This window comes from Ovis canadensis, chromosome 1, assembly GCF_042477335.2.
Source record: "Ovis canadensis isolate MfBH-ARS-UI-01 breed Bighorn chromosome 1, ARS-UI_OviCan_v2, whole genome shotgun sequence".
In the NCBI taxonomy this organism is placed as follows: domain Eukaryota; kingdom Metazoa; phylum Chordata; class Mammalia; order Artiodactyla; family Bovidae; genus Ovis; species Ovis canadensis.
In genome coordinates, this window is record NC_091245.1 from 113,774,613 (window position 1) to 113,801,709 (window position 27,097).

At 68.4% G+C, this 27,097-nt stretch overlaps 16 non-coding genes across 16 annotated transcripts; 9 read left to right on the forward strand and 7 right to left on the reverse strand.

Moving 5' to 3' along the window:
* Positions 1-525: 525 nt before the first annotated feature.
* Positions 526-596, reverse strand: TRNAG-GCC (transfer RNA glycine (anticodon GCC)). Its single transcript has one exon. It is a non-coding gene; the product is annotated as a tRNA-Gly (tRNA).
* A 1,493-nt stretch (positions 597-2,089) lies between these two features.
* Positions 2,090-2,172, reverse strand: TRNAL-CAG (transfer RNA leucine (anticodon CAG)). The gene has a single exon. It is a non-coding gene; the product is annotated as a tRNA-Leu (tRNA).
* Positions 2,173-2,727: 555 nt separating this feature from the next.
* Positions 2,728-2,799, forward strand: TRNAD-GUC (transfer RNA aspartic acid (anticodon GUC)). The gene has a single exon. It is a non-coding gene; the product is annotated as a tRNA-Asp (tRNA).
* Positions 2,800-3,537: 738 nt separating this feature from the next.
* TRNAG-UCC (transfer RNA glycine (anticodon UCC)) lies at positions 3,538-3,609 on the forward strand. The gene has a single exon. It is a non-coding gene; the product is annotated as a tRNA-Gly (tRNA).
* A 278-nt stretch (positions 3,610-3,887) lies between these two features.
* TRNAE-CUC (transfer RNA glutamic acid (anticodon CUC)) lies at positions 3,888-3,959 on the forward strand. The gene has a single exon. It is a non-coding gene; the product is annotated as a tRNA-Glu (tRNA).
* Positions 3,960-8,981: 5,022 nt separating this feature from the next.
* On the reverse strand, positions 8,982-9,052 carry TRNAG-GCC (transfer RNA glycine (anticodon GCC)). Its single transcript has one exon. It is a non-coding gene; the product is annotated as a tRNA-Gly (tRNA).
* A 1,493-nt stretch (positions 9,053-10,545) lies between these two features.
* Positions 10,546-10,628, reverse strand: TRNAL-CAG (transfer RNA leucine (anticodon CAG)). The gene has a single exon. It is a non-coding gene; the product is annotated as a tRNA-Leu (tRNA).
* A 555-nt stretch (positions 10,629-11,183) lies between these two features.
* Positions 11,184-11,255, forward strand: TRNAD-GUC (transfer RNA aspartic acid (anticodon GUC)). The gene has a single exon. It is a non-coding gene; the product is annotated as a tRNA-Asp (tRNA).
* Positions 11,256-11,993: 738 nt separating this feature from the next.
* On the forward strand, positions 11,994-12,065 carry TRNAG-UCC (transfer RNA glycine (anticodon UCC)). The gene has a single exon. It is a non-coding gene; the product is annotated as a tRNA-Gly (tRNA).
* Positions 12,066-12,343: 278 nt separating this feature from the next.
* TRNAE-CUC (transfer RNA glutamic acid (anticodon CUC)) lies at positions 12,344-12,415 on the forward strand. Its single transcript has one exon. It is a non-coding gene; the product is annotated as a tRNA-Glu (tRNA).
* Positions 12,416-17,437: 5,022 nt separating this feature from the next.
* Positions 17,438-17,508, reverse strand: TRNAG-GCC (transfer RNA glycine (anticodon GCC)). The gene has a single exon. It is a non-coding gene; the product is annotated as a tRNA-Gly (tRNA).
* A 1,493-nt stretch (positions 17,509-19,001) lies between these two features.
* On the reverse strand, positions 19,002-19,084 carry TRNAL-CAG (transfer RNA leucine (anticodon CAG)). Its single transcript has one exon. It is a non-coding gene; the product is annotated as a tRNA-Leu (tRNA).
* Positions 19,085-19,639: 555 nt separating this feature from the next.
* Positions 19,640-19,711, forward strand: TRNAD-GUC (transfer RNA aspartic acid (anticodon GUC)). Its single transcript has one exon. It is a non-coding gene; the product is annotated as a tRNA-Asp (tRNA).
* A 738-nt stretch (positions 19,712-20,449) lies between these two features.
* On the forward strand, positions 20,450-20,521 carry TRNAG-UCC (transfer RNA glycine (anticodon UCC)). The gene has a single exon. It is a non-coding gene; the product is annotated as a tRNA-Gly (tRNA).
* A 278-nt stretch (positions 20,522-20,799) lies between these two features.
* On the forward strand, positions 20,800-20,871 carry TRNAE-CUC (transfer RNA glutamic acid (anticodon CUC)). The gene has a single exon. It is a non-coding gene; the product is annotated as a tRNA-Glu (tRNA).
* Positions 20,872-25,893: 5,022 nt separating this feature from the next.
* Positions 25,894-25,964, reverse strand: TRNAG-GCC (transfer RNA glycine (anticodon GCC)). Its single transcript has one exon. It is a non-coding gene; the product is annotated as a tRNA-Gly (tRNA).
* Positions 25,965-27,097: the final 1,133 nt, after the last annotated feature.

Consider the following 27,097-nt stretch of genomic DNA (forward strand, 5'->3'; position numbering starts at 1 on the left):
CCGGCAGCTGGTGGACTTCTTTGGAACTCGTCCTGCAAGACGTGGTCCAGGGACCCTGCAGGCAAAAGGGAGGTATGCTTGCCAGATGTGGCAGCTCCCTTGCTCCTGGCTGTGCAAACGTAGTGTGATTGATTTCTCTCGGAGTGTGGGGAGAGTGAGGCAGGGAGCTTGGAGACGGACGTTGTGAAAGATGAAGTGTGGTGCGGGCGGCTGCCAGCGGTGGGGTATTCCTGCCAGTGCAGTCCCCGAGCCCTCGGCTGGGTCCGGGTGAGGACGCGAGCAAACACAAGAAAGGTGCCTGGACGCACGGGCGGCTGAGCCCGCAGGGTTTGGGGCCACGAAGGCTTGGCAGCAGGGCCTTTTGTGGGTGAGGTGGGGAGGGGTCCTGGGCGTCTGTGTGGGAGAGGCAGCGGGCGGCAGGTAGCCAGCCAGCGTTTGCAGGAGCGCTGCCTCGAGCGCGTTTCAGCGGGCAGACCTAGTTGGGCTCTGGGGCCGCACCGTGGGACCAAAAGGGGACGCTGGGGCTGCATGGGGCGGGAATCGAACCCGGGCCTCCCGCGTGGCAGGCGAGAATTCTACCACTGAACCACCCATGCACCGGTGGCCAGCGCCGCCCGTCGCTGCCCCTCAGGCGCTGGCCGCCACCCGCCCGCCGCTGCTCACTGCTCGCCCGTGGGCATCTCTCTGCCCCGTTGCAGCGGGAGACGACGGGCAGGCGACCTGTAAGACAGGATCCGGGCACGTGCAGGACCCCGGGGCGCGCCGCTCTCGGAGGGAGCCCGGGGCGACGGGACGCGGGCCCATGCGGCCCGTCCCGCGCCTTCTGCGCCGACCACGGCCGCCGCGACCCTGTCGGTGTCGCGTGAGGGCGCCGGGAGCCGACGCCGTCTGCCCGGCGCCGGGATCCCTGTCAGGTGCAGGCGCTGCGTGGTCGCTGCGGCCGCGCGCAGACGTGCCTCTCAGCGACCGCCGGGTCCCGACCCAAAGTCCCTCTGGCGGGCTGGCTTTCCGGCCGTGCCGGGGTGGGGCGTGCGAGAGCGGGCGGGGGAAGGGACGCCGGGCTCGGTCTGTGCGGGAAGCGCGAGCGCGGGAGGGCGACGCCTCCGAGCGCCTCCGCCACCGCCCCCTACCCGCCCTCCCCCCGCCATCCCATCCTTAGACCCGCGCTCAGGCCCAGGGACCCAAAGGCGTGTGAGCCTGGCTCCTGCGCTCTGGCCGACCGCGCTCCCGGGGTCCGGCTCTGACGGGGTGGTGGTGGTGAGCAGGGGCCCTTTGGCAGCGCGGCTCCTGGCTCGGGGACTGCGGGCTGAGAGGCAGGGAGCGCGCCAGGGCGGGCTTGGCTCCGGCCGGGGCAGCGGCTTCCCACGGGAACGGGCGCCGTGGCGCCGAGGTCGGGGGCGCGGGCCGGGCGCCGGGGGGTGGGCTGGACGGGCACGCAGGGCTTCCGCTCCCTCCCCAGCGGAGCACCCTTCCCGGGACGGACTCGTGCAAGGAAGGCCGGTGTGCGCTGGCCAGCAGGAAGGCTGGATGGCACGCGTCCAGGGCGGGCGGCAGGCAGGTTGCGGCCCGGCCAAGAACGCACGGCGGAGAAGGGTCGAGGGCACGCGGCAGCCCCTTGGCGGGCAAGGCGGGGGCTCGGCCGCCTCGCTGTGGCTGGGGAGCGCAGGCGGGCCGGCGGGGCGGGCGCGGAGGACGGGGTGCCGGCCTGGCGGGAGAGCTGGCGGGGGCAGCCGTGGAAGCAAGGCTGCGAGGGCGAGTAGGCCGTTCCCCGGGCAGAAGTCGGAGCGCCGGCGAAGGGAGGAGGGCTTGCCACCCGCCGCGGGGCTGCGTGCTTCGGCGCGGCCGGGGGCGGGGCGCGGCGGGGCTGTGGGAGTGGAAGTGGGAGGGTGGGCGAGTGTGGGCCAGGGGGAGGCAGGGAGGCAGGAAAAGCAGCAGCTGCAGCTGCAGCCAGCTGGCGAGGAAAGATGCGCTGAGAAGGACTGAAGGTGCCTTCTGTGGGGGTGCAGGTGGCGGCGGGAGGGCGTGTGTGGAGAAAGGCAGTGGCGCGCGGAGGACGGGTGCGTTTGTCCGGCGGGCCAAAAGGCTGGCTTGTCAGGAGTGGGATTCGAACCCACGCCTCCAGGGGAGACTGCGACCTGAACGCAGCGCCTTAGACCGCTCGGCCATCCTGACGGCGGGCCTGGCTGGGCGCGTGGCCGCTCGCCTGGCTGGGACCCGACGCGGCGCGAGCACCGGCGCCCTTGGCGGGCCGCGGGCGGCGCCACGCCAGGCAGGCAGGCAGGCAGGCAGGCGGGCGGGCGTCCGGAGTGGGGGTCGACGGAGCCGGCGCGCGGCGGCCGGCCGAGGCGCCTGGCTCCGCCGCCGCTCGCGCCGCGGACCCAGAGGGCCCTGGGCGGGCCGGCCCCTCCCCACCCGCGCCTGTCCTGGCCCGACGCCGGCCGGCGCGCGCCCACCGTGTCGTCGCAGCCCCGCTTGCCTTCTCGCGCCCCCTTCTCCCGGCGGAACGCCCGCGTTGGAGGCAAGAGGCGGCGCGCTGGGGAGGGTCCAGTGCCCCGGGGGTCCGGGTCCCTGTCGGGGTGGCGGGCTGCCGCTGTGACCGAGGCGGTTGGTCTGGTGCGCGGTTGGGTCGGGACCCGTGGTGGCCGGCGGCCCGTGCTGGGCAAGGGGAGGCGTGGGCAGGCAGCCCGAGAGCCCGAGGGCGGCCGGGCGGCAGGACGGTCGCCGCCGTCCTCGTTAGTATAGTGGTGAGTATCCCCGCCTGTCACGCGGGAGACCGGGGTTCGATTCCCCGACGGGGAGGCAACACACCCTTTTTGGTGGCCGCGGTCGCTCTCTGTCCTGCCGCCAGGCCCCGGAGGGCCCTTCGCCTCCTCCCGACGTCTTTGGGCGAGGCGCCAGGGCGCCGCCGACGGCGGTGCCCGGCCTAGCTCCCGGCGACCCCCTCTGCCCGTGCAGCGCTCCAGCCTGAGCCCTTTGTCGTCGGCGGGCGCACGGTCGCCACGGCGGAGCGAGGGCCTCCTTGGCGACCCCACGGCCTTGCCCGACCATAGCCGGATCTGGCGGCCGGCCGGCCGCCCGCCCACGCGCCGACCCCCAGTGGCTGCCTGAGTGGGCTCGTAGGCTCGCGACGGCCCCGCCGCGTGCAGGCAGGTGGGTCCCGTGTCCCCTTGTCGTGGGAAGTGGCCTCGCCCAGCGCCCGGTGGAGTAGCGCTTTGGCCAGCTGGGTGCTGGAAGCTGCGTGCCCCGCGTTGCCCGCCGGGGGTGAGGGCGGGGAGGCGTTGGCGGGCCGCGGCGGGGAGCGAAGGGCCGGAGGGCCGCAAGGCCGCGGGGGCGCCGCCCTGGGGCGGTGCGGCCGGTGGATTCCCGGCGACCGCGTGGCGCTGGCGCGCTCGGGGCGCCGCGTGGCTGCTGGGAGCGCCGGCGGTGGCGGCGCAAGCCTCCGGCTGACGGGGCGTCGGGGCAGGGATGCGGAGGCGGCGGCGAGAGTATGCTGGGGCGAGCCCGGGGCCGGCGTCTGGCGGCCGCCCGGGCTGTGGAGCGTTGGTGGTATAGTGGTGAGCATAGCTGCCTTCCAAGCAGTTGACCCGGGTTCGATTCCCGGCCAACGCAGCGGGCCGACCTTTTGCTGAGTTCCAGCGCTCTCCCGGCAGGGGCGTTCGGGGGACAGAGAGGTGGGAGCAGGGAGCCAGCCCGCTGGCCGGCGGCTTTTGGCGTGTGTGCGAGAAGCCGGCGGCGCGCGCGGTGTTTTGAGGGTGCTGAAAGCAAGACGGCACGGCAGGGCAGGCGGCTGGACTTGCAAAGGCCGGGTGTGGGCAGCAAGGTGGCACGGGCGGGTGGCATGGAGGCGCGGGGCTCACCAGGAGCAGGCGAGGGCTGAACCCCGACGCTCCCTGGTGGTCTAGTGGTTAGGATTCGGCGCTCTCACCGCCGCGGCCTGGGTTCGATTCCCGGTCAGGGAAGCCTTTCTTCTTCCTCTCCGCCTGCCACCTGCCCACGTCCTCGCTGGACACCCTGCCACCCTTTTCTTAGCCTACGCTTGCTCAGCGCTGCGCCAGAGGCCCCCGGGACCCTGCCCGTCCAGCCCCAGCACGATTCAGGCCACCTCCGCCGTCCCGCGGGGCAAAGGTTTTGGCCGCAGTGGCAACCTCGCGCCGCTTCCACCACGACGCGCCTGAGGCCTCCCATCCACCAGCCCCCCCCCAACCCCACCCCCCGCCTCCCTCCCTCCTGAGGGGCTGCGGCTGCTGCCCCTGGTGGTGGCGGTGATGCTCCTGGGCTTGTGCTGGTTCTCCTGCTGTGGGTGGTGGTGAGGAGGTGGGCTTGGATAGGGCCGGCGGCGGTAGGGGTGGGGGTAGGGCTGGGGGTAGGGGCGTGGGCTGTGGCGGTCGCCAGCTGGGGGCCAGCAGCGGCAGGGGCGGTGGCCACAGCCGAAGGTGAGCGAGGGGGATCTGCCTCTGGGAGTGGGGGCCGTGGCCACGGACCGCCTGCCTTGTCGTGTCTCTCATGCCAGCCACCTCTCTGGGCGGCTTGGCCAGTGCGTGCCAGGTCCCGGGCTGGCTGTGACTCCCGTGTGCCGCTGGCGACTCCAAGAGGGTTCTGGTCTTGAGTGGGCTCTGGGAGGCGGACCACGGCGCCCGGGAGGCATGGGTAGCAGTTCAGTCGCCCGGGGGCAGCGATGCCTGCCAGGGAGGACAACCCGACCATCGTGCTGTTTCCCTTGCCTGACCACAGCTCTCAATCCTACTGGACTGAGGCAAGATTTACCCAGGCCTCCCTCCCCCACTCGTAACCAAAGGTGGGCACTCGGGTGCACACACACACACACACACACACACACACAGAGCGCCCTCCAAACTGTCTATCCAGGATCCACTCCATCCCTCTCCCCACCCTGTCACCGTCTTCCCCTAGGAACTCTGCGCGAGGGTGATCCTCCAGCACAGTCTCCTCTTGGCCCCGTCTCGGCTGGTCTATCCCCAAAGGGTTTCACGTCTGTTCAAGGACTGTGTCCTTCGGAGGGGAAGTGGACGGCAGACGAAAGGCACCAACGTGCGGCGAGGGCGGCACACTCGGGTGCGATGGCACAAAGGCGAGTGCCCTGTGGGAAAGGAGCCCCCGTGGCCCGACGTGTGCTTGCCGTCGCCAAAGGAGGTTTCCTCGAGGCCCCTGCCGGGGCTGTGGGCGTCAGAGTGCATGGGGGAGAGTATCGGAGGAAGGTGCTTGGGGCCATGGCTGGTGGGCGCCCCACGTGGATCAGGGACCCGGGCAGGGCGATCGCGAGCAGAGGGCGCGGCGGCGAGCAGGGAGCTGGGAGGCAGGCCCCGGGGTGCTTGGTCGGGGCGTCTGCATGGACGGCCGGCGGGAAGGGGCGGCGTGGGGCTCTCGGGGACCTGGCCGAAAGATCGGCAGGCCACTCGAGCAGGGCCTCTACAGAAGCATGGGCGCGGCGGCGAAGCCGTGCCAGGCACATGTGAGAGGCTGGGACGGATCTGCGGTAGGTAGGGGTGGGCGTGGGGGTTGGGCTGGGGCTGCGGAGCCAGAGGGAGGCCCGCACTGGTGAACGCCAGGGCAGGGCAGGCCAGGGCAGGACGTGTGAGGGATAGCCCGAGCTCCAGGGGGATGTTGGGTGGGGAGGTGGGGCCGAGCCTGGAGTCTGGCGGGAAAGGCAGAGGGCAGGCCGTGACAGTGACGGGGCTGTGGCGTGAGGAAGATGGCGGGTGAGCACTCCATTTGGGTCGGGTGGCGGGTGAGCGGGGGCGAGCCACACTGGTGCTCGGTGCCACAGGCTGCTCAGGCTCGGCGGCGGGCTGTGGCTCTGGGCGGAGGCTAGGACGCAGGCAAGCGAAGGACAGAAACGGAGCGCCAGCGCCAGCTGGGGGCCAGACCCGGTCCGAGATGGGTGGGCCCACCGTACCGCCCCAGAGACCAAAGTCACCACCCATCGGGAGGGAGTGTCCAGTGTCGGGGGTGACACTGCTGGGGCCTCAGGGTGGGATGGGGCGGGGGTGGCTGGCAGCGCAGGTGGCTGTGATTTCATGAGGGCCAAGGAGAGCTCCCATGTGACCGGGCACAGTCAGCCCTCCAGGGCACACGCCCGCAGAGGGCAAACCTCGGGGAGGTCTGAGGGTCCGGACACCGCCACCGCCTCGGCAGCACCGCCTGCCAGGGCCCGTACACGGAGCAAACCCCAGCGCCCAGCCACACACGGCGGGCCCAAGAAGGGGTGGCATCGATGCAGCATGGCGCCATCACTCAGGCATCAGAAACACGTCAAGAATTGCCAGTTGTCACAAGCAATGATGCAGCTGGAGACTCTTACACTCGGCGGAGAATGTCAGACCGCGTTGGACCGAGGCATGTGGAGCATGGAAAATAATACAAAACGAAGCTATTTGCCAGGAGAAACCGACTCACGCAGAAACCCACCTTAGGGTAACGCAAGCGGAAAGGCAGCGCTGGAGGGATGACTGGGGAGCTGCAACGCACAGATACGCAGGACCCTGTCTAAAGGGAGAAGCGCCAAGGTTATCCAGTTCAACACAGGGAATCAGCGTCAGTGCCCTGGAGTAACCTCAAGTGGAAAAGAATCTGAAACCATATATGACACTCGAGATCTGCACAAGCAAAACAGGATCACACTGCGGTCCACCGGAAACCAGCACAATATTGGGAATCCACTGTACTTCCGCAACAACCGTGACTACGACGTCGGAGTAAGCTTTCAAAAGAAAACTAACTCAGCAGGCAATGAAGTCAGCGGAAAACAGGTGAGCTATGCCAACCCCACCCTGGGTACATATCCACGAAAGGCGCAGCTCTTCATTCGGAAAGACACATGCAACCCCCACAGTCACAGCAGCACCGTTTGCCATAGCCGAGACGTGGAGAAAACCCTAGTGCCCATCCCCAAAGGCTCAGCCACCAAGATGCAGTATCAGAGAAAGGGAGAGAATGGGATGTCACCGAGCCGTCCACAAGAGGCAGATAGTGTCACTGGCAGCAACGGCGGCTGGAGCTGCAGAATATTATCCTTGGTGAGGGAAGTCAAACAGACAAGGTCACGGATGGGTGGACTCTAAAGTGTTGTACAAATGAATCCCTGGGCCAACCAGCCACAGACTCTCAGACACAGGAAAGCCGCTTGGGGCTTCCCAAGGGCGCAGTCAGGGACCGAGGGATGATTGAGGAGCCGGGCTCAACGGATCAACCGTACCAGTACTGCGTAGGAAGGGGAGGAGGAACAAGGACACGCGGGATACCGCAGGGAATGAGATCCCATATGCTGTCATCACCCGCAATGGAAACGAGCTGAACACATGAGCCCCCCCCCACCCACCCACAGACAGGACTGAACCCCAACGCTGTACAGCGGAAACGCACACCAGGTTGTAGATCAACTACGCTTCCAGGACAAGTGCTACTCCGTCGAAGTCAGTCAGTCGAGGATCAGTCCAGCAATAGGAAAAAGAAGAGCTTCCATTATGATCCAGGAAAGCCAACCCTGGGCACGCGTCGGGAAAAGACGACAAATACCCCTAATGGGGAGAGATGCAGGCATCCCCCAGGGTCACCGCAGCCCTCTGTGCCGGAGCCGAGACCCGCGGGAAACGCCCAAGTGCCCGTCGGCACGTGGCCGGCACAAGAAGGTGAGGGATATCTGTACCGTGGAATATGACGCAGCCCTCAAGAAGGAGCCGCCATCGCCATGGGCCGCAAGGTCAGACGGACCCACAGAAGGGTCCGCTCAGTGAAGTGAGTCGCTTGGATCGGGAGAAAGCTCTGTGGACTCTTAACGACGAATACAGACGAATCTATGCGCAAAGGGGAAAGCGACCTGGAGACCCCGAAAACGTACATAGGGCTACCCAAGGGGAAAGGCAGGGAGGGACGAAGTTGAAGTCGGATCAAGAGATAGGAAAGACTGTGCTTACAGTAGAAGAGCAACAGAGCTTTCCTCTGTAGCAGGAGAAGTGTATCTGTATCTCGCCTTCACCTACACTGGAAGACCACCTGGCAAAGAACAGGGGACTGAATCACTTTGCCGGGCACCTGAGACTCACCCAGGAATGTGAATCCGTTCTACTTGTGTTCGAAGAAGCAGAAAAAGGAGCAGGCCGTGGCTTGAAGCGGGGGGTGGGGGGAGGCAGGCCAGTGGGACAGATGCAAAGGCAGGTTCCTTGGCAAGAGTGGGATTTGGAACGGCTCAGGGAGGAACGGGGCGTGGGGGGCGGGGTGTGTGGAGATGGGGGAGGCGGGGAGCTGGGGGTGGGATGGGTGCATGTGGGGGAGTAGGGGGACGGTGAGGCTGCAGGCTGAGGTGGGGGTGCTCTTGGGGCAGGGCTGATGCTGAGGTGAGGCGCGCAAGAGGGTTTCAGGGGGAAGGGGTGGTGTTTGAGGCGGTGAGGGCGTTGCTGTTGGAAACCTGTTTCTGCCGAGGCCAGGCCCGAGGGCGAGGGCCGGCAGCTGGTGGACTTCTTTGGAACTCGTCCTGCAAGACGTGGTCCAGGGACCCTGCAGGCAAAAGGGAGGTATGCTTGCCAGATGTGGCAGCTCCCTTGCTCCTGGCTGTGCAAACGTAGTGTGATTGATTTCTCTCGGAGTGTGGGGAGAGTGAGGCAGGGAGCTTGGAGACGGACGTTGTGAAAGATGAAGTGTGGTGCGGGCGGCTGCCAGCGGTGGGGTATTCCTGCCAGTGCAGTCCCCGAGCCCTCGGCTGGGTCCGGGTGAGGACGCGAGCAAACACAAGAAAGGTGCCTGGACGCACGGGCGGCTGAGCCCGCAGGGTTTGGGGCCACGAAGGCTTGGCAGCAGGGCCTTTTGTGGGTGAGGTGGGGAGGGGTCCTGGGCGTCTGTGTGGGAGAGGCAGCGGGCGGCAGGTAGCCAGCCAGCGTTTGCAGGAGCGCTGCCTCGAGCGCGTTTCAGCGGGCAGACCTAGTTGGGCTCTGGGGCCGCACCGTGGGACCAAAAGGGGACGCTGGGGCTGCATGGGGCGGGAATCGAACCCGGGCCTCCCGCGTGGCAGGCGAGAATTCTACCACTGAACCACCCATGCACCGGTGGCCAGCGCCGCCCGTCGCTGCCCCTCAGGCGCTGGCCGCCACCCGCCCGCCGCTGCTCACTGCTCGCCCGTGGGCATCTCTCTGCCCCGTTGCAGCGGGAGACGACGGGCAGGCGACCTGTAAGACAGGATCCGGGCACGTGCAGGACCCCGGGGCGCGCCGCTCTCGGAGGGAGCCCGGGGCGACGGGACGCGGGCCCATGCGGCCCGTCCCGCGCCTTCTGCGCCGACCACGGCCGCCGCGACCCTGTCGGTGTCGCGTGAGGGCGCCGGGAGCCGACGCCGTCTGCCCGGCGCCGGGATCCCTGTCAGGTGCAGGCGCTGCGTGGTCGCTGCGGCCGCGCGCAGACGTGCCTCTCAGCGACCGCCGGGTCCCGACCCAAAGTCCCTCTGGCGGGCTGGCTTTCCGGCCGTGCCGGGGTGGGGCGTGCGAGAGCGGGCGGGGGAAGGGACGCCGGGCTCGGTCTGTGCGGGAAGCGCGAGCGCGGGAGGGCGACGCCTCCGAGCGCCTCCGCCACCGCCCCCTACCCGCCCTCCCCCCGCCATCCCATCCTTAGACCCGCGCTCAGGCCCAGGGACCCAAAGGCGTGTGAGCCTGGCTCCTGCGCTCTGGCCGACCGCGCTCCCGGGGTCCGGCTCTGACGGGGTGGTGGTGGTGAGCAGGGGCCCTTTGGCAGCGCGGCTCCTGGCTCGGGGACTGCGGGCTGAGAGGCAGGGAGCGCGCCAGGGCGGGCTTGGCTCCGGCCGGGGCAGCGGCTTCCCACGGGAACGGGCGCCGTGGCGCCGAGGTCGGGGGCGCGGGCCGGGCGCCGGGGGGTGGGCTGGACGGGCACGCAGGGCTTCCGCTCCCTCCCCAGCGGAGCACCCTTCCCGGGACGGACTCGTGCAAGGAAGGCCGGTGTGCGCTGGCCAGCAGGAAGGCTGGATGGCACGCGTCCAGGGCGGGCGGCAGGCAGGTTGCGGCCCGGCCAAGAACGCACGGCGGAGAAGGGTCGAGGGCACGCGGCAGCCCCTTGGCGGGCAAGGCGGGGGCTCGGCCGCCTCGCTGTGGCTGGGGAGCGCAGGCGGGCCGGCGGGGCGGGCGCGGAGGACGGGGTGCCGGCCTGGCGGGAGAGCTGGCGGGGGCAGCCGTGGAAGCAAGGCTGCGAGGGCGAGTAGGCCGTTCCCCGGGCAGAAGTCGGAGCGCCGGCGAAGGGAGGAGGGCTTGCCACCCGCCGCGGGGCTGCGTGCTTCGGCGCGGCCGGGGGCGGGGCGCGGCGGGGCTGTGGGAGTGGAAGTGGGAGGGTGGGCGAGTGTGGGCCAGGGGGAGGCAGGGAGGCAGGAAAAGCAGCAGCTGCAGCTGCAGCCAGCTGGCGAGGAAAGATGCGCTGAGAAGGACTGAAGGTGCCTTCTGTGGGGGTGCAGGTGGCGGCGGGAGGGCGTGTGTGGAGAAAGGCAGTGGCGCGCGGAGGACGGGTGCGTTTGTCCGGCGGGCCAAAAGGCTGGCTTGTCAGGAGTGGGATTCGAACCCACGCCTCCAGGGGAGACTGCGACCTGAACGCAGCGCCTTAGACCGCTCGGCCATCCTGACGGCGGGCCTGGCTGGGCGCGTGGCCGCTCGCCTGGCTGGGACCCGACGCGGCGCGAGCACCGGCGCCCTTGGCGGGCCGCGGGCGGCGCCACGCCAGGCAGGCAGGCAGGCAGGCAGGCGGGCGGGCGTCCGGAGTGGGGGTCGACGGAGCCGGCGCGCGGCGGCCGGCCGAGGCGCCTGGCTCCGCCGCCGCTCGCGCCGCGGACCCAGAGGGCCCTGGGCGGGCCGGCCCCTCCCCACCCGCGCCTGTCCTGGCCCGACGCCGGCCGGCGCGCGCCCACCGTGTCGTCGCAGCCCCGCTTGCCTTCTCGCGCCCCCTTCTCCCGGCGGAACGCCCGCGTTGGAGGCAAGAGGCGGCGCGCTGGGGAGGGTCCAGTGCCCCGGGGGTCCGGGTCCCTGTCGGGGTGGCGGGCTGCCGCTGTGACCGAGGCGGTTGGTCTGGTGCGCGGTTGGGTCGGGACCCGTGGTGGCCGGCGGCCCGTGCTGGGCAAGGGGAGGCGTGGGCAGGCAGCCCGAGAGCCCGAGGGCGGCCGGGCGGCAGGACGGTCGCCGCCGTCCTCGTTAGTATAGTGGTGAGTATCCCCGCCTGTCACGCGGGAGACCGGGGTTCGATTCCCCGACGGGGAGGCAACACACCCTTTTTGGTGGCCGCGGTCGCTCTCTGTCCTGCCGCCAGGCCCCGGAGGGCCCTTCGCCTCCTCCCGACGTCTTTGGGCGAGGCGCCAGGGCGCCGCCGACGGCGGTGCCCGGCCTAGCTCCCGGCGACCCCCTCTGCCCGTGCAGCGCTCCAGCCTGAGCCCTTTGTCGTCGGCGGGCGCACGGTCGCCACGGCGGAGCGAGGGCCTCCTTGGCGACCCCACGGCCTTGCCCGACCATAGCCGGATCTGGCGGCCGGCCGGCCGCCCGCCCACGCGCCGACCCCCAGTGGCTGCCTGAGTGGGCTCGTAGGCTCGCGACGGCCCCGCCGCGTGCAGGCAGGTGGGTCCCGTGTCCCCTTGTCGTGGGAAGTGGCCTCGCCCAGCGCCCGGTGGAGTAGCGCTTTGGCCAGCTGGGTGCTGGAAGCTGCGTGCCCCGCGTTGCCCGCCGGGGGTGAGGGCGGGGAGGCGTTGGCGGGCCGCGGCGGGGAGCGAAGGGCCGGAGGGCCGCAAGGCCGCGGGGGCGCCGCCCTGGGGCGGTGCGGCCGGTGGATTCCCGGCGACCGCGTGGCGCTGGCGCGCTCGGGGCGCCGCGTGGCTGCTGGGAGCGCCGGCGGTGGCGGCGCAAGCCTCCGGCTGACGGGGCGTCGGGGCAGGGATGCGGAGGCGGCGGCGAGAGTATGCTGGGGCGAGCCCGGGGCCGGCGTCTGGCGGCCGCCCGGGCTGTGGAGCGTTGGTGGTATAGTGGTGAGCATAGCTGCCTTCCAAGCAGTTGACCCGGGTTCGATTCCCGGCCAACGCAGCGGGCCGACCTTTTGCTGAGTTCCAGCGCTCTCCCGGCAGGGGCGTTCGGGGGACAGAGAGGTGGGAGCAGGGAGCCAGCCCGCTGGCCGGCGGCTTTTGGCGTGTGTGCGAGAAGCCGGCGGCGCGCGCGGTGTTTTGAGGGTGCTGAAAGCAAGACGGCACGGCAGGGCAGGCGGCTGGACTTGCAAAGGCCGGGTGTGGGCAGCAAGGTGGCACGGGCGGGTGGCATGGAGGCGCGGGGCTCACCAGGAGCAGGCGAGGGCTGAACCCCGACGCTCCCTGGTGGTCTAGTGGTTAGGATTCGGCGCTCTCACCGCCGCGGCCTGGGTTCGATTCCCGGTCAGGGAAGCCTTTCTTCTTCCTCTCCGCCTGCCACCTGCCCACGTCCTCGCTGGACACCCTGCCACCCTTTTCTTAGCCTACGCTTGCTCAGCGCTGCGCCAGAGGCCCCCGGGACCCTGCCCGTCCAGCCCCAGCACGATTCAGGCCACCTCCGCCGTCCCGCGGGGCAAAGGTTTTGGCCGCAGTGGCAACCTCGCGCCGCTTCCACCACGACGCGCCTGAGGCCTCCCATCCACCAGCCCCCCCCCAACCCCACCCCCCGCCTCCCTCCCTCCTGAGGGGCTGCGGCTGCTGCCCCTGGTGGTGGCGGTGATGCTCCTGGGCTTGTGCTGGTTCTCCTGCTGTGGGTGGTGGTGAGGAGGTGGGCTTGGATAGGGCCGGCGGCGGTAGGGGTGGGGGTAGGGCTGGGGGTAGGGGCGTGGGCTGTGGCGGTCGCCAGCTGGGGGCCAGCAGCGGCAGGGGCGGTGGCCACAGCCGAAGGTGAGCGAGGGGGATCTGCCTCTGGGAGTGGGGGCCGTGGCCACGGACCGCCTGCCTTGTCGTGTCTCTCATGCCAGCCACCTCTCTGGGCGGCTTGGCCAGTGCGTGCCAGGTCCCGGGCTGGCTGTGACTCCCGTGTGCCGCTGGCGACTCCAAGAGGGTTCTGGTCTTGAGTGGGCTCTGGGAGGCGGACCACGGCGCCCGGGAGGCATGGGTAGCAGTTCAGTCGCCCGGGGGCAGCGATGCCTGCCAGGGAGGACAACCCGACCATCGTGCTGTTTCCCTTGCCTGACCACAGCTCTCAATCCTACTGGACTGAGGCAAGATTTACCCAGGCCTCCCTCCCCCACTCGTAACCAAAGGTGGGCACTCGGGTGCACACACACACACACACACACACACACACAGAGCGCCCTCCAAACTGTCTATCCAGGATCCACTCCATCCCTCTCCCCACCCTGTCACCGTCTTCCCCTAGGAACTCTGCGCGAGGGTGATCCTCCAGCACAGTCTCCTCTTGGCCCCGTCTCGGCTGGTCTATCCCCAAAGGGTTTCACGTCTGTTCAAGGACTGTGTCCTTCGGAGGGGAAGTGGACGGCAGACGAAAGGCACCAACGTGCGGCGAGGGCGGCACACTCGGGTGCGATGGCACAAAGGCGAGTGCCCTGTGGGAAAGGAGCCCCCGTGGCCCGACGTGTGCTTGCCGTCGCCAAAGGAGGTTTCCTCGAGGCCCCTGCCGGGGCTGTGGGCGTCAGAGTGCATGGGGGAGAGTATCGGAGGAAGGTGCTTGGGGCCATGGCTGGTGGGCGCCCCACGTGGATCAGGGACCCGGGCAGGGCGATCGCGAGCAGAGGGCGCGGCGGCGAGCAGGGAGCTGGGAGGCAGGCCCCGGGGTGCTTGGTCGGGGCGTCTGCATGGACGGCCGGCGGGAAGGGGCGGCGTGGGGCTCTCGGGGACCTGGCCGAAAGATCGGCAGGCCACTCGAGCAGGGCCTCTACAGAAGCATGGGCGCGGCGGCGAAGCCGTGCCAGGCACATGTGAGAGGCTGGGACGGATCTGCGGTAGGTAGGGGTGGGCGTGGGGGTTGGGCTGGGGCTGCGGAGCCAGAGGGAGGCCCGCACTGGTGAACGCCAGGGCAGGGCAGGCCAGGGCAGGACGTGTGAGGGATAGCCCGAGCTCCAGGGGGATGTTGGGTGGGGAGGTGGGGCCGAGCCTGGAGTCTGGCGGGAAAGGCAGAGGGCAGGCCGTGACAGTGACGGGGCTGTGGCGTGAGGAAGATGGCGGGTGAGCACTCCATTTGGGTCGGGTGGCGGGTGAGCGGGGGCGAGCCACACTGGTGCTCGGTGCCACAGGCTGCTCAGGCTCGGCGGCGGGCTGTGGCTCTGGGCGGAGGCTAGGACGCAGGCAAGCGAAGGACAGAAACGGAGCGCCAGCGCCAGCTGGGGGCCAGACCCGGTCCGAGATGGGTGGGCCCACCGTACCGCCCCAGAGACCAAAGTCACCACCCATCGGGAGGGAGTGTCCAGTGTCGGGGGTGACACTGCTGGGGCCTCAGGGTGGGATGGGGCGGGGGTGGCTGGCAGCGCAGGTGGCTGTGATTTCATGAGGGCCAAGGAGAGCTCCCATGTGACCGGGCACAGTCAGCCCTCCAGGGCACACGCCCGCAGAGGGCAAACCTCGGGGAGGTCTGAGGGTCCGGACACCGCCACCGCCTCGGCAGCACCGCCTGCCAGGGCCCGTACACGGAGCAAACCCCAGCGCCCAGCCACACACGGCGGGCCCAAGAAGGGGTGGCATCGATGCAGCATGGCGCCATCACTCAGGCATCAGAAACACGTCAAGAATTGCCAGTTGTCACAAGCAATGATGCAGCTGGAGACTCTTACACTCGGCGGAGAATGTCAGACCGCGTTGGACCGAGGCATGTGGAGCATGGAAAATAATACAAAACGAAGCTATTTGCCAGGAGAAACCGACTCACGCAGAAACCCACCTTAGGGTAACGCAAGCGGAAAGGCAGCGCTGGAGGGATGACTGGGGAGCTGCAACGCACAGATACGCAGGACCCTGTCTAAAGGGAGAAGCGCCAAGGTTATCCAGTTCAACACAGGGAATCAGCGTCAGTGCCCTGGAGTAACCTCAAGTGGAAAAGAATCTGAAACCATATATGACACTCGAGATCTGCACAAGCAAAACAGGATCACACTGCGGTCCACCGGAAACCAGCACAATATTGGGAATCCACTGTACTTCCGCAACAACCGTGACTACGACGTCGGAGTAAGCTTTCAAAAGAAAACTAACTCAGCAGGCAATGAAGTCAGCGGAAAACAGGTGAGCTATGCCAACCCCACCCTGGGTACATATCCACGAAAGGCGCAGCTCTTCATTCGGAAAGACACATGCAACCCCCACAGTCACAGCAGCACCGTTTGCCATAGCCGAGACGTGGAGAAAACCCTAGTGCCCATCCCCAAAGGCTCAGCCACCAAGATGCAGTATCAGAGAAAGGGAGAGAATGGGATGTCACCGAGCCGTCCACAAGAGGCAGATAGTGTCACTGGCAGCAACGGCGGCTGGAGCTGCAGAATATTATCCTTGGTGAGGGAAGTCAAACAGACAAGGTCACGGATGGGTGGACTCTAAAGTGTTGTACAAATGAATCCCTGGGCCAACCAGCCACAGACTCTCAGACACAGGAAAGCCGCTTGGGGCTTCCCAAGGGCGCAGTCAGGGACCGAGGGATGATTGAGGAGCCGGGCTCAACGGATCAACCGTACCAGTACTGCGTAGGAAGGGGAGGAGGAACAAGGACACGCGGGATACCGCAGGGAATGAGATCCCATATGCTGTCATCACCCGCAATGGAAACGAGCTGAACACATGAGCCCCCCCCCACCCACCCACAGACAGGACTGAACCCCAACGCTGTACAGCGGAAACGCACACCAGGTTGTAGATCAACTACGCTTCCAGGACAAGTGCTACTCCGTCGAAGTCAGTCAGTCGAGGATCAGTCCAGCAATAGGAAAAAGAAGAGCTTCCATTATGATCCAGGAAAGCCAACCCTGGGCACGCGTCGGGAAAAGACGACAAATACCCCTAATGGGGAGAGATGCAGGCATCCCCCAGGGTCACCGCAGCCCTCTGTGCCGGAGCCGAGACCCGCGGGAAACGCCCAAGTGCCCGTCGGCACGTGGCCGGCACAAGAAGGTGAGGGATATCTGTACCGTGGAATATGACGCAGCCCTCAAGAAGGAGCCGCCATCGCCATGGGCCGCAAGGTCAGACGGACCCACAGAAGGGTCCGCTCAGTGAAGTGAGTCGCTTGGATCGGGAGAAAGCTCTGTGGACTCTTAACGACGAATACAGACGAATCTATGCGCAAAGGGGAAAGCGACCTGGAGACCCCGAAAACGTACATAGGGCTACCCAAGGGGAAAGGCAGGGAGGGACGAAGTTGAAGTCGGATCAAGAGATAGGAAAGACTGTGCTTACAGTAGAAGAGCAACAGAGCTTTCCTCTGTAGCAGGAGAAGTGTATCTGTATCTCGCCTTCACCTACACTGGAAGACCACCTGGCAAAGAACAGGGGACTGAATCACTTTGCCGGGCACCTGAGACTCACCCAGGAATGTGAATCCGTTCTACTTGTGTTCGAAGAAGCAGAAAAAGGAGCAGGCCGTGGCTTGAAGCGGGGGGTGGGGGGAGGCAGGCCAGTGGGACAGATGCAAAGGCAGGTTCCTTGGCAAGAGTGGGATTTGGAACGGCTCAGGGAGGAACGGGGCGTGGGGGGCGGGGTGTGTGGAGATGGGGGAGGCGGGGAGCTGGGGGTGGGATGGGTGCATGTGGGGGAGTAGGGGGACGGTGAGGCTGCAGGCTGAGGTGGGGGTGCTCTTGGGGCAGGGCTGATGCTGAGGTGAGGCGCGCAAGAGGGTTTCAGGGGGAAGGGGTGGTGTTTGAGGCGGTGAGGGCGTTGCTGTTGGAAACCTATTTCTGCCGAGGCCAGGCCCGAGGGCGAGGGCCGGCAGCTGGTGGACTTCTTTGGAACTCGTCCTGCAAGACGTGGTCCAGGGACCCTGCAGGCAAAAGGGAGGTATGCTTGCCAGATGTGGCAGCTCCCTTGCTCCTGGCTGTGCAAACGTAGTGTGATTGATTTCTCTCGGAGTGTGGGGAGAGTGAGGCAGGGAGCTTGGAGACGGACGTTGTGAAAGATGAAGTGTGGTGCGGGCGGCTGCCAGCGGTGGGGTATTCCTGCCAGTGCAGTCCCCGAGCCCTCGGCTGGGTCCGGGTGAGGACGCGAGCAAACACAAGAAAGGTGCCTGGACGCACGGGCGGCTGAGCCCGCAGGGTTTGGGGCCACGAAGGCTTGGCAGCAGGGCCTTTTGTGGGTGAGGTGGGGAGGGGTCCTGGGCGTCTGTGTGGGAGAGGCAGCGGGCGGCAGGTAGCCAGCCAGCGTTTGCAGGAGCGCTGCCTCGAGCGCGTTTCAGCGGGCAGACCTAGTTGGGCTCTGGGGCCGCACCGTGGGACCAAAAGGGGACGCTGGGGCTGCATGGGGCGGGAATCGAACCCGGGCCTCCCGCGTGGCAGGCGAGAATTCTACCACTGAACCACCCATGCACCGGTGGCCAGCGCCGCCCGTCGCTGCCCCTCAGGCGCTGGCCGCCACCCGCCCGCCGCTGCTCACTGCTCGCCCGTGGGCATCTCTCTGCCCCGTTGCAGCGGGAGACGACGGGCAGGCGACCTGTAAGACAGGATCCGGGCACGTGCAGGACCCCGGGGCGCGCCGCTCTCGGAGGGAGCCCGGGGCGACGGGACGCGGGCCCATGCGGCCCGTCCCGCGCCTTCTGCGCCGACCACGGCCGCCGCGACCCTGTCGGTGTCGCGTGAGGGCGCCGGGAGCCGACGCCGTCTGCCCGGCGCCGGGATCCCTGTCAGGTGCAGGCGCTGCGTGGTCGCTGCGGCCGCGCGCAGACGTGCCTCTCAGCGACCGCCGGGTCCCGGCCCAAAGTCCCTCTGGCGGGCTGGCTTTCCGGCCGTGCCGGGGTGGGGCGTGCGAGAGCGGGCGGGGGAAGGGACGCCGGGCTCGGTCTGTGCGGGAAGCGCGAGCGCGGGAGGGCGACGCCTCCGAGCGCCTCCGCCACCGCCCCCTACCCGCCCTCCCCCCGCCATCCCATCCTTAGACCCGCGCTCAGGCCCAGGGACCCAAAGGCGTGTGAGCCTGGCTCCTGCGCTCTGGCCGACCGCGCTCCCGGGGTCCGGCTCTGACGGGGTGGTGGTGGTGAGCAGGGGCCCTTTGGCAGCGCGGCTCCTGGCTCGGGGACTGCGGGCTGAGAGGCAGGGAGCGCGCCTGGGCGGGCTTGGCTCCGGCCGGGGCAGCGGCTTCCCACGGGAACGGGCGCCGTGGCGCCGAGGTCGGGGGCGCGGGCCGGGCGCCGGGGGGTGGGCTGGACGGGCACGCAGGGCTTCCGCTCCCTCCCCAGCGGAGCACCCTTCCCGGGACGGACTCGTGCAAGGAAGGCCGGTGTGCGCTGGCCAGCAGGAAGGCTGGATGGCACGCGTCCAGGGCGGGCGGCAGGCAGGTTGCGGCCCGGCCAAGAACGCACGGCGGAGAAGGGTCGAGGGCACGCGGCAGCCCCTTGGCGGGCAAGGCGGGGGCTCGGCCGCCTCGCTGTGGCTGGGGAGCGCAGGCGGGCCGGCGGGGCGGGCGCGGAGGACGGGGTGCCGGCCTGGCGGGAGAGCTGGCGGGGGCAGCCGTGGAAGCAAGGCTGCGAGGGCGAGTAGGCCGTTCCCCGGGCAGAAGTCGGAGCGCCGGCGAAGGGAGGAGGGCTTGCCACCCGCCGCGGGGCTGCGTGCTTCGGCGCGGCCGGGGGCGGGGCGCGGCGGGGCTGTGGGAGTGGAAGTGGGAGGGTGGGCGAGTGTGGGCCAGGGGGAGGCAGGGAGGCAGGAAAAGCAGCAGCTGCAGCTGCAGCCAGCTGGCGAGGAAAGATGCGCTGAGAAGGACTGAAGGTGCCTTCTGTGGGGGTGCAGGTGGCGGCGGGAGGGCGTGTGTGGAGAAAGGCAGTGGCGCGCGGAGGACGGGTGCGTTTGTCCGGCGGGCCAAAAGGCTGGCTTGTCAGGAGTGGGATTCGAACCCACGCCTCCAGGGGAGACTGCGACCTGAACGCAGCGCCTTAGACCGCTCGGCCATCCTGACGGCGGGCCTGGCTGGGCGCGTGGCCGCTCGCCTGGCTGGGACCCGACGCGGCGCGAGCACCGGCGCCCTTGGCGGGCCGCGGGCGGCGCCACGCCAGGCAGGCAGGCAGGCAGGCAGGCGGGCGGGCGTCCGGAGTGGGGGTCGACGGAGCCGGCGCGCGGCGGCCGGCCGAGGCGCCTGGCTCCGCCGCCGCTCGCGCCGCGGACCCAGAGGGCCCTGGGCGGGCCGGCCCCTCCCCACCCGCGCCTGTCCTGGCCCGACGCCGGCCGGCGCGCGCCCACCGTGTCGTCGCAGCCCCGCTTGCCTTCTCGCGCCCCCTTCTCCCGGCGGAACGCCCGCGTTGGAGGCAAGAGGCGGCGCGCTGGGGAGGGTCCAGTGCCCCGGGGGTCCGGGTCCCTGTCGGGGTGGCGGGCTGCCGCTGTGACCGAGGCGGTTGGTCTGGTGCGCGGTTGGGTCGGGACCCGTGGTGGCCGGCGGCCCGTGCTGGGCAAGGGGAGGCGTGGGCAGGCAGCCCGAGAGCCCGAGGGCGGCCGGGCGGCAGGACGGTCGCCGCCGTCCTCGTTAGTATAGTGGTGAGTATCCCCGCCTGTCACGCGGGAGACCGGGGTTCGATTCCCCGACGGGGAGGCAACACACCCTTTTTGGTGGCCGCGGTCGCTCTCTGTCCTGCCGCCAGGCCCCGGAGGGCCCTTCGCCTCCTCCCGACGTCTTTGGGCGAGGCGCCAGGGCGCCGCCGACGGCGGTGCCCGGCCTAGCTCCCGGCGACCCCCTCTGCCCGTGCAGCGCTCCAGCCTGAGCCCTTTGTCGTCGGCGGGCGCACGGTCGCCACGGCGGAGCGAGGGCCTCCTTGGCGACCCCACGGCCTTGCCCGACCATAGCCGGATCTGGCGGCCGGCCGGCCGCCCGCCCACGCGCCGACCCCCAGTGGCTGCCTGAGTGGGCTCGTAGGCTCGCGACGGCCCCGCCGCGTGCAGGCAGGTGGGTCCCGTGTCCCCTTGTCGTGGGAAGTGGCCTCGCCCAGCGCCCGGTGGAGTAGCGCTTTGGCCAGCTGGGTGCTGGAAGCTGCGTGCCCCGCGTTGCCCGCCGGGGGTGAGGGCGGGGAGGCGTTGGCGGGCCGCGGCGGGGAGCGAAGGGCCGGAGGGCCGCAAGGCCGCGGGGGCGCCGCCCTGGGGCGGTGCGGCCGGTGGATTCCCGGCGACCGCGTGGCGCTGGCGCGCTCGGGGCGCCGCGTGGCTGCTGGGAGCGCCGGCGGCGGCGGCGCAAGCCTCCGGCTGACGGGGCGTCGGGGCAGGGATGCGGAGGCGGCGGCGAGAGTATGCTGGGGCGAGCCCGGGGCCGGCGTCTGGCGGCCGCCCGGGCTGTGGAGCGTTGGTGGTATAGTGGTGAGCATAGCTGCCTTCCAAGCAGTTGACCCGGGTTCGATTCCCGGCCAACGCAGCGGGCCGACCTTTTGCTGAGTTCCAGCGCTCTCCCGGCAGGGGCGTTCGGGGGACAGAGAGGTGGGAGCAGGGAGCCAGCCCGCTGGCCGGCGGCTTTTGGCGTGTGTGCGAGAAGCCGGCGGCGCGCGCGGTGTTTTGAGGGTGCTGAAAGCAAGACGGCACGGCAGGGCAGGCGGCTGGACTTGCAAAGGCCGGGTGTGGGCAGCAAGGTGGCACGGGCGGGTGGCATGGAGGCGCGGGGCTCACCAGGAGCAGGCGAGGGCTGAACCCCGACGCTCCCTGGTGGTCTAGTGGTTAGGATTCGGCGCTCTCACCGCCGCGGCCTGGGTTCGATTCCCGGTCAGGGAAGCCTTTCTTCTTCCTCTCCGCCTGCCACCTGCCCACGTCCTCGCTGGACACCCTGCCACCCTTTTCTTAGCCTACGCTTGCTCAGCGCTGCGCCAGAGGCCCCCGGGACCCTGCCCGTCCAGCCCCAGCACGATTCAGGCCACCTCCGCCGTCCCGCGGGGCAAAGGTTTTGGCCGCAGTGGCAACCTCGCGCCGCTTCCACCACGACGCGCCTGAGGCCTCCCATCCACCAGCCCCCCCCCAACCCCACCCCCCGCCTCCCTCCCTCCTGAGGGGCTGCGGCTGCTGCCCCTGGTGGTGGCGGTGATGCTCCTGGGCTTGTGCTGGTTCTCCTGCTGTGGGTGGTGGTGAGGAGGTGGGCTTGGATAGGGCCGGCGGCGGTAGGGGTGGGGGTAGGGCTGGGGGTAGGGGCGTGGGCTGTGGCGGTCGCCAGCTGGGGGCCAGCAGCGGCAGGGGCGGTGGCCACAGCCGAAGGTGAGCGAGGGGGATCTGCCTCTGGGAGTGGGGGCCGTGGCCACGGACCGCCTGCCTTGTCGTGTCTCTCATGCCAGCCACCTCTCTGGGCGGCTTGGCCAGTGCGTGCCAGGTCCCGGGCTGGCTGTGACTCCCGTGTGCCGCTGGCGACTCCAAGAGGGTTCTGGTCTTGAGTGGGCTCTGGGAGGCGGACCACGGCGCCCGGGAGGCATGGGTAGCAGTTCAGTCGCCCGGGGGCAGCGATGCCTGCCAGGGAGGACAACCCGACCATCGTGCTGTTTCCCTTGCCTGACCACAGCTCTCAATCCTACTGGACTGAGGCAAGATTTACCCAGGCCTCCCTCCCCCACTCGTAACCAAAGGTGGGCACTCGGGTGCACACACACACACACACACACACACACACAGAGCGCCCTCCAAACTGTCTATCCAGGATCCACTCCATCCCTCTCCCCACCCTGTCACCGTCTTCCCCTAGGAACTCTGCGCGAGGGTGATCCTCCAGCACAGTCTCCTCTTGGCCCCGTCTCGGCTGGTCTATCCCCAAAGGGTTTCACGTCTGTTCAAGGACTGTGTCCTTCGGAGGGGAAGTGGACGGCAGACGAAAGGCACCAACGTGCGGCGAGGGCGGCACACTCGGGTGCGATGGCACAAAGGCGAGTGCCCTGTGGGAAAGGAGCCCCCGTGGCCCGACGTGTGCTTGCCGTCGCCAAAGGAGGTTTCCTCGAGGCCCCTGCCGGGGCTGTGGGCGTCAGAGTGCATGGGGGAGAGTATCGGAGGAAGGTGCTTGGGGCCATGGCTGGTGGGCGCCCCACGTGGATCAGGGACCCGGGCAGGGCGATCGCGAGCAGAGGGCGCGGCGGCGAGCAGGGAGCTGGGAGGCAGGCCCCGGGGTGCTTGGTCGGGGCGTCTGCATGGACGGCCGGCGGGAAGGGGCGGCGTGGGGCTCTCGGGGACCTGGCCGAAAGATCGGCAGGCCACTCGAGCAGGGCCTCTACAGAAGCATGGGCGCGGCGGCGAAGCCGTGCCAGGCACATGTGAGAGGCTGGGACGGATCTGCGGTAGGTAGGGGTGGGCGTGGGGGTTGGGCTGGGGCTGCGGAGCCAGAGGGAGGCCCGCACTGGTGAACGCCAGGGCAGGGCAGGCCAGGGCAGGACGTGTGAGGGATAGCCCGAGCTCCAGGGGGATGTTGGGTGGGGAGGTGGGGCCGAGCCTGGAGTCTGGCGGGAAAGGCAGAGGGCAGGCCGTGACAGTGACGGGGCTGTGGCGTGAGGAAGATGGCGGGTGAGCACTCCATTTGGGTCGGGTGGCGGGTGAGCGGGGGCGAGCCACACTGGTGCTCGGTGCCACAGGCTGCTCAGGCTCGGCGGCGGGCTGTGGCTCTGGGCGGAGGCTAGGACGCAGGCAAGCGAAGGACAGAAACGGAGCGCCAGCGCCAGCTGGGGGCCAGACCCGGTCCGAGATGGGTGGGCCCACCGTACCGCCCCAGAGACCAAAGTCACCACCCATCGGGAGGGAGTGTCCAGTGTCGGGGGTGACACTGCTGGGGCCTCAGGGTGGGATGGGGCGGGGGTGGCTGGCAGCGCAGGTGGCTGTGATTTCATGAGGGCCAAGGAGAGCTCCCATGTGACCGGGCACAGTCAGCCCTCCAGGGCACACGCCCGCAGAGGGCAAACCTCGGGGAGGTCTGAGGGTCCGGACACCGCCACCGCCTCGGCAGCACCGCCTGCCAGGGCCCGTACACGGAGCAAACCCCAGCGCCCAGCCACACACGGCGGGCCCAAGAAGGGGTGGCATCGATGCAGCATGGCGCCATCACTCAGGCATCAGAAACACGTCAAGAATTGCCAGTTGTCACAAGCAATGATGCAGCTGGAGACTCTTACACTCGGCGGAGAATGTCAGACCGCGTTGGACCGAGGCATGTGGAGCATGGAAAATAATACAAAACGAAGCTATTTGCCAGGAGAAACCGACTCACGCAGAAACCCACCTTAGGGTAACGCAAGCGGAAAGGCAGCGCTGGAGGGATGACTGGGGAGCTGCAACGCACAGATACGCAGGACCCTGTCTAAAGGGAGAAGCGCCAAGGTTATCCAGTTCAACACAGGGAATCAGCGTCAGTGCCCTGGAGTAACCTCAAGTGGAAAAGAATCTGAAACCATATATGACACTCGAGATCTGCACAAGCAAAACAGGATCACACTGCGGTCCACCGGAAACCAGCACAATATTGGGAATCCACTGTACTTCCGCAACAACCGTGACTACGACGTCGGAGTAAGCTTTCAAAAGAAAACTAACTCAGCAGGCAATGAAGTCAGCGGAAAACAGGTGAGCTATGCCAACCCCACCCTGGGTACATATCCACGAAAGGCGCAGCTCTTCATTCGGAAAGACACATGCAACCCCCACAGTCACAGCAGCACCGTTTGCCATAGCCGAGACGTGGAGAAAACCCTAGTGCCCATCCCCAAAGGCTCAGCCACCAAGATGCAGTATCAGAGAAAGGGAGAGAATGGGATGTCACCGAGCCGTCCACAAGAGGCAGATAGTGTCACTGGCAGCAACGGCGGCTGGAGCTGCAGAATATTATCCTTGGTGAGGGAAGTCAAACAGACAAGGTCACGGATGGGTGGACTCTAAAGTGTTGTACAAATGAATCCCTGGGCCAACCAGCCACAGACTCTCAGACACAGGAAAGCCGCTTGGGGCTTCCCAAGGGCGCAGTCAGGGACCGAGGGATGATTGAGGAGCCGGGCTCAACGGATCAACCGTACCAGTACTGCGTAGGAAGGGGAGGAGGAACAAGGACACGCGGGATACCGCAGGGAATGAGATCCCATATGCTGTCATCACCCGCAATGGAAACGAGCTGAACACATGAGCCCCCCCCCACCCACCCACAGACAGGACTGAACCCCAACGCTGTACAGCGGAAACGCACACCAGGTTGTAGATCAACTACGCTTCCAGGACAAGTGCTACTCCGTCGAAGTCAGTCAGTCGAGGATCAGTCCAGCAATAGGAAAAAGAAGAGCTTCCATTATGATCCAGGAAAGCCAACCCTGGGCACGCGTCGGGAAAAGACGACAAATACCCCTAATGGGGAGAGATGCAGGCATCCCCCAGGGTCACCGCAGCCCTCTGTGCCGGAGCCGAGACCCGCGGGAAACGCCCAAGTGCCCGTCGGCACGTGGCCGGCACAAGAAGGTGAGGGATATCTGTACCGTGGAATATGACGCAGCCCTCAAGAAGGAGCCGCCATCGCCATGGGCCGCAAGGTCAGACGGACCCACAGAAGGGTCCGCTCAGTGAAGTGAGTCGCTTGGATCGGGAGAAAGCTCTGTGGACTCTTAACGACGAATACAGACGAATCTATGCGCAAAGGGGAAAGCGACCTGGAGACCCCGAAAACGTACATAGGGCTACCCAAGGGGAAAGGCAGGGAGGGACGAAGTTGAAGTCGGATCAAGAGATAGGAAAGACTGTGCTTACAGTAGAAGAGCAACAGAGCTTTCCTCTGTAGCAGGAGAAGTGTATCTGTATCTCGCCTTCACCTACACTGGAAGACCACCTGGCAAAGAACAGGGGACTGAATCACTTTGCCGGGCACCTGAGACTCACCCAGGAATGTGAATCCGTTCTACTTGTGTTCGAAGAAGCAGAAAAAGGAGCAGGCCGTGGCTTGAAGCGGGGGGTGGGGGGAGGCAGGCCAGTGGGACAGATGCAAAGGCAGGTTCCTTGGCAAGAGTGGGATTTGGAACGGCTCAGGGAGGAACGGGGCGTGGGGGGCGGGGTGTGTGGAGATGGGGGAGGCGGGGAGCTGGGGGTGGGATGGGTGCATGTGGGGGAGTAGGGGGACGGTGAGGCTGCAGGCTGAGGTGGGGGTGCTCTTGGGGCAGGGCTGATGCTGAGGTGAGGCGCGCAAGAGGGTTTCAGGGGGAAGGGGTGGTGTTTGAGGCGGTGAGGGCGTTGCTGTTGGAAACCTATTTCTGCCGAGGCCAGGCCCGAGGGCGAGGGCCGGCAGCTGGTGGACTTCTTTGGAACTCGTCCTGCAAGACGTGGTCCAGGGACCCTGCAGGCAAAAGGGAGGTATGCTTGCCAGATGTGGCAGCTCCCTTGCTCCTGGCTGTGCAAACGTAGTGTGATTGATTTCTCTCGGAGTGTGGGGAGAGTGAGGCAGGGAGCTTGGAGACGGACGTTGTGAAAGATGAAGTGTGGTGCGGGCGGCTGCCAGCGGTGGGGTATTCCTGCCAGTGCAGTCCCCGAGCCCTCGGCTGGGTCCGGGTGAGGACGCGAGCAAACACAAGAAAGGTGCCTGGACGCACGGGCGGCTGAGCCCGCAGGGTTTGGGGCCACGAAGGCTTGGCAGCAGGGCCTTTTGTGGGTGAGGTGGGGAGGGGTCCTGGGCGTCTGTGTGGGAGAGGCAGCGGGCGGCAGGTAGCCAGCCAGCGTTTGCAGGAGCGCTGCCTCGAGCGCGTTTCAGCGGGCAGACCTAGTTGGGCTCTGGGGCCGCACCGTGGGACCAAAAGGGGACGCTGGGGCTGCATGGGGCGGGAATCGAACCCGGGCCTCCCGCGTGGCAGGCGAGAATTCTACCACTGAACCACCCATGCACCGGTGGCCAGCGCCGCCCGTCGCTGCCCCTCAGGCGCTGGCCGCCACCCGCCCGCCGCTGCTCACTGCTCGCCCGTGGGCATCTCTCTGCCCCGTTGCAGCGGGAGACGACGGGCAGGCGACCTGTAAGACAGGATCCGGGCACGTGCAGGACCCCGGGGCGCGCCGCTCTCGGAGGGAGCCCGGGGCGACGGGACGCGGGCCCACGCGGCCCGTCCCGCGCCTTCTGCGCCGACCACGGCCGCCGCGACCCTGTCGGTGTCGCGTGAGGGCGCCGGGAGCCGACGCCGTCTGCCCGGCGCCGGGATCCCTGTCAGGTGCAGGCGCTGCGTGGTCGCTGCGGCCGCGCGCAGACGTGCCTCTCAGCGACCGCCGGGTCCCGACCCAAAGTCCCTCTGGCGGGCTGGCTTTCCGGCCGTGCCGGGGTGGGGCGTGCGAGAGCGGGCGGGGGAAGGGACGCCGGGCTCGGTCTGTGCGGGAAGCGCGAGCGCGGGAGGGCGACGCCTCCGAGCGCCTCCGCCACCGCCCCCTACCCGCCCTCCCCCCGCCATCCCATCCTTAGACCCGCGCTCAGGCCCAGGGACCCAAAGGCGTGTGAGCCTGGCTCCTGCGCTCTGGCCGACCGCGCTCCCGGGGTCCGGCTCTGACGGGGTGGTGGTGGTGAGCAGGGGCCCTTTGGCAGCGCGGCTCCTGGCTCGGGGACTGCGGGCTGAGAGGCAGGGAGCGCGCCAGGGCGGGCTTGGCTCCGGCCGGGGCAGCGGCTTCCCACGGGAACGGGCGCCGTGGCGCCGAGGTCGGGGGCGCGGGCCGGGCGCCGGGGGGTGGGCTGGACGGGCACGCAGGGCTTCCGCTCCCTCCCCAGCGGAGCACCCTTCCCGGGACGGACTCGTGCAAGGAAGGCCGGTGTGCGCTGGCCAGCAGGAAGGCTGGATGGCACGCGTCCAGGGCGGGCGGCAGGCAGGTTGCGGCCCGGCCAAGAACGCACGGCGGAGAAGGGTCGAGGGCACGCGGCAGCCCCTTGGCGGGCAAGGCGGGGGCTCGGCCGCCTCGCTGTGGCTGGGGAGCGCAGGCGGGCCGGCGGGGCGGGCGCGGAGGACGGGGTGCCGGCCTGGCGGGAGAGCTGGCGGGGGCA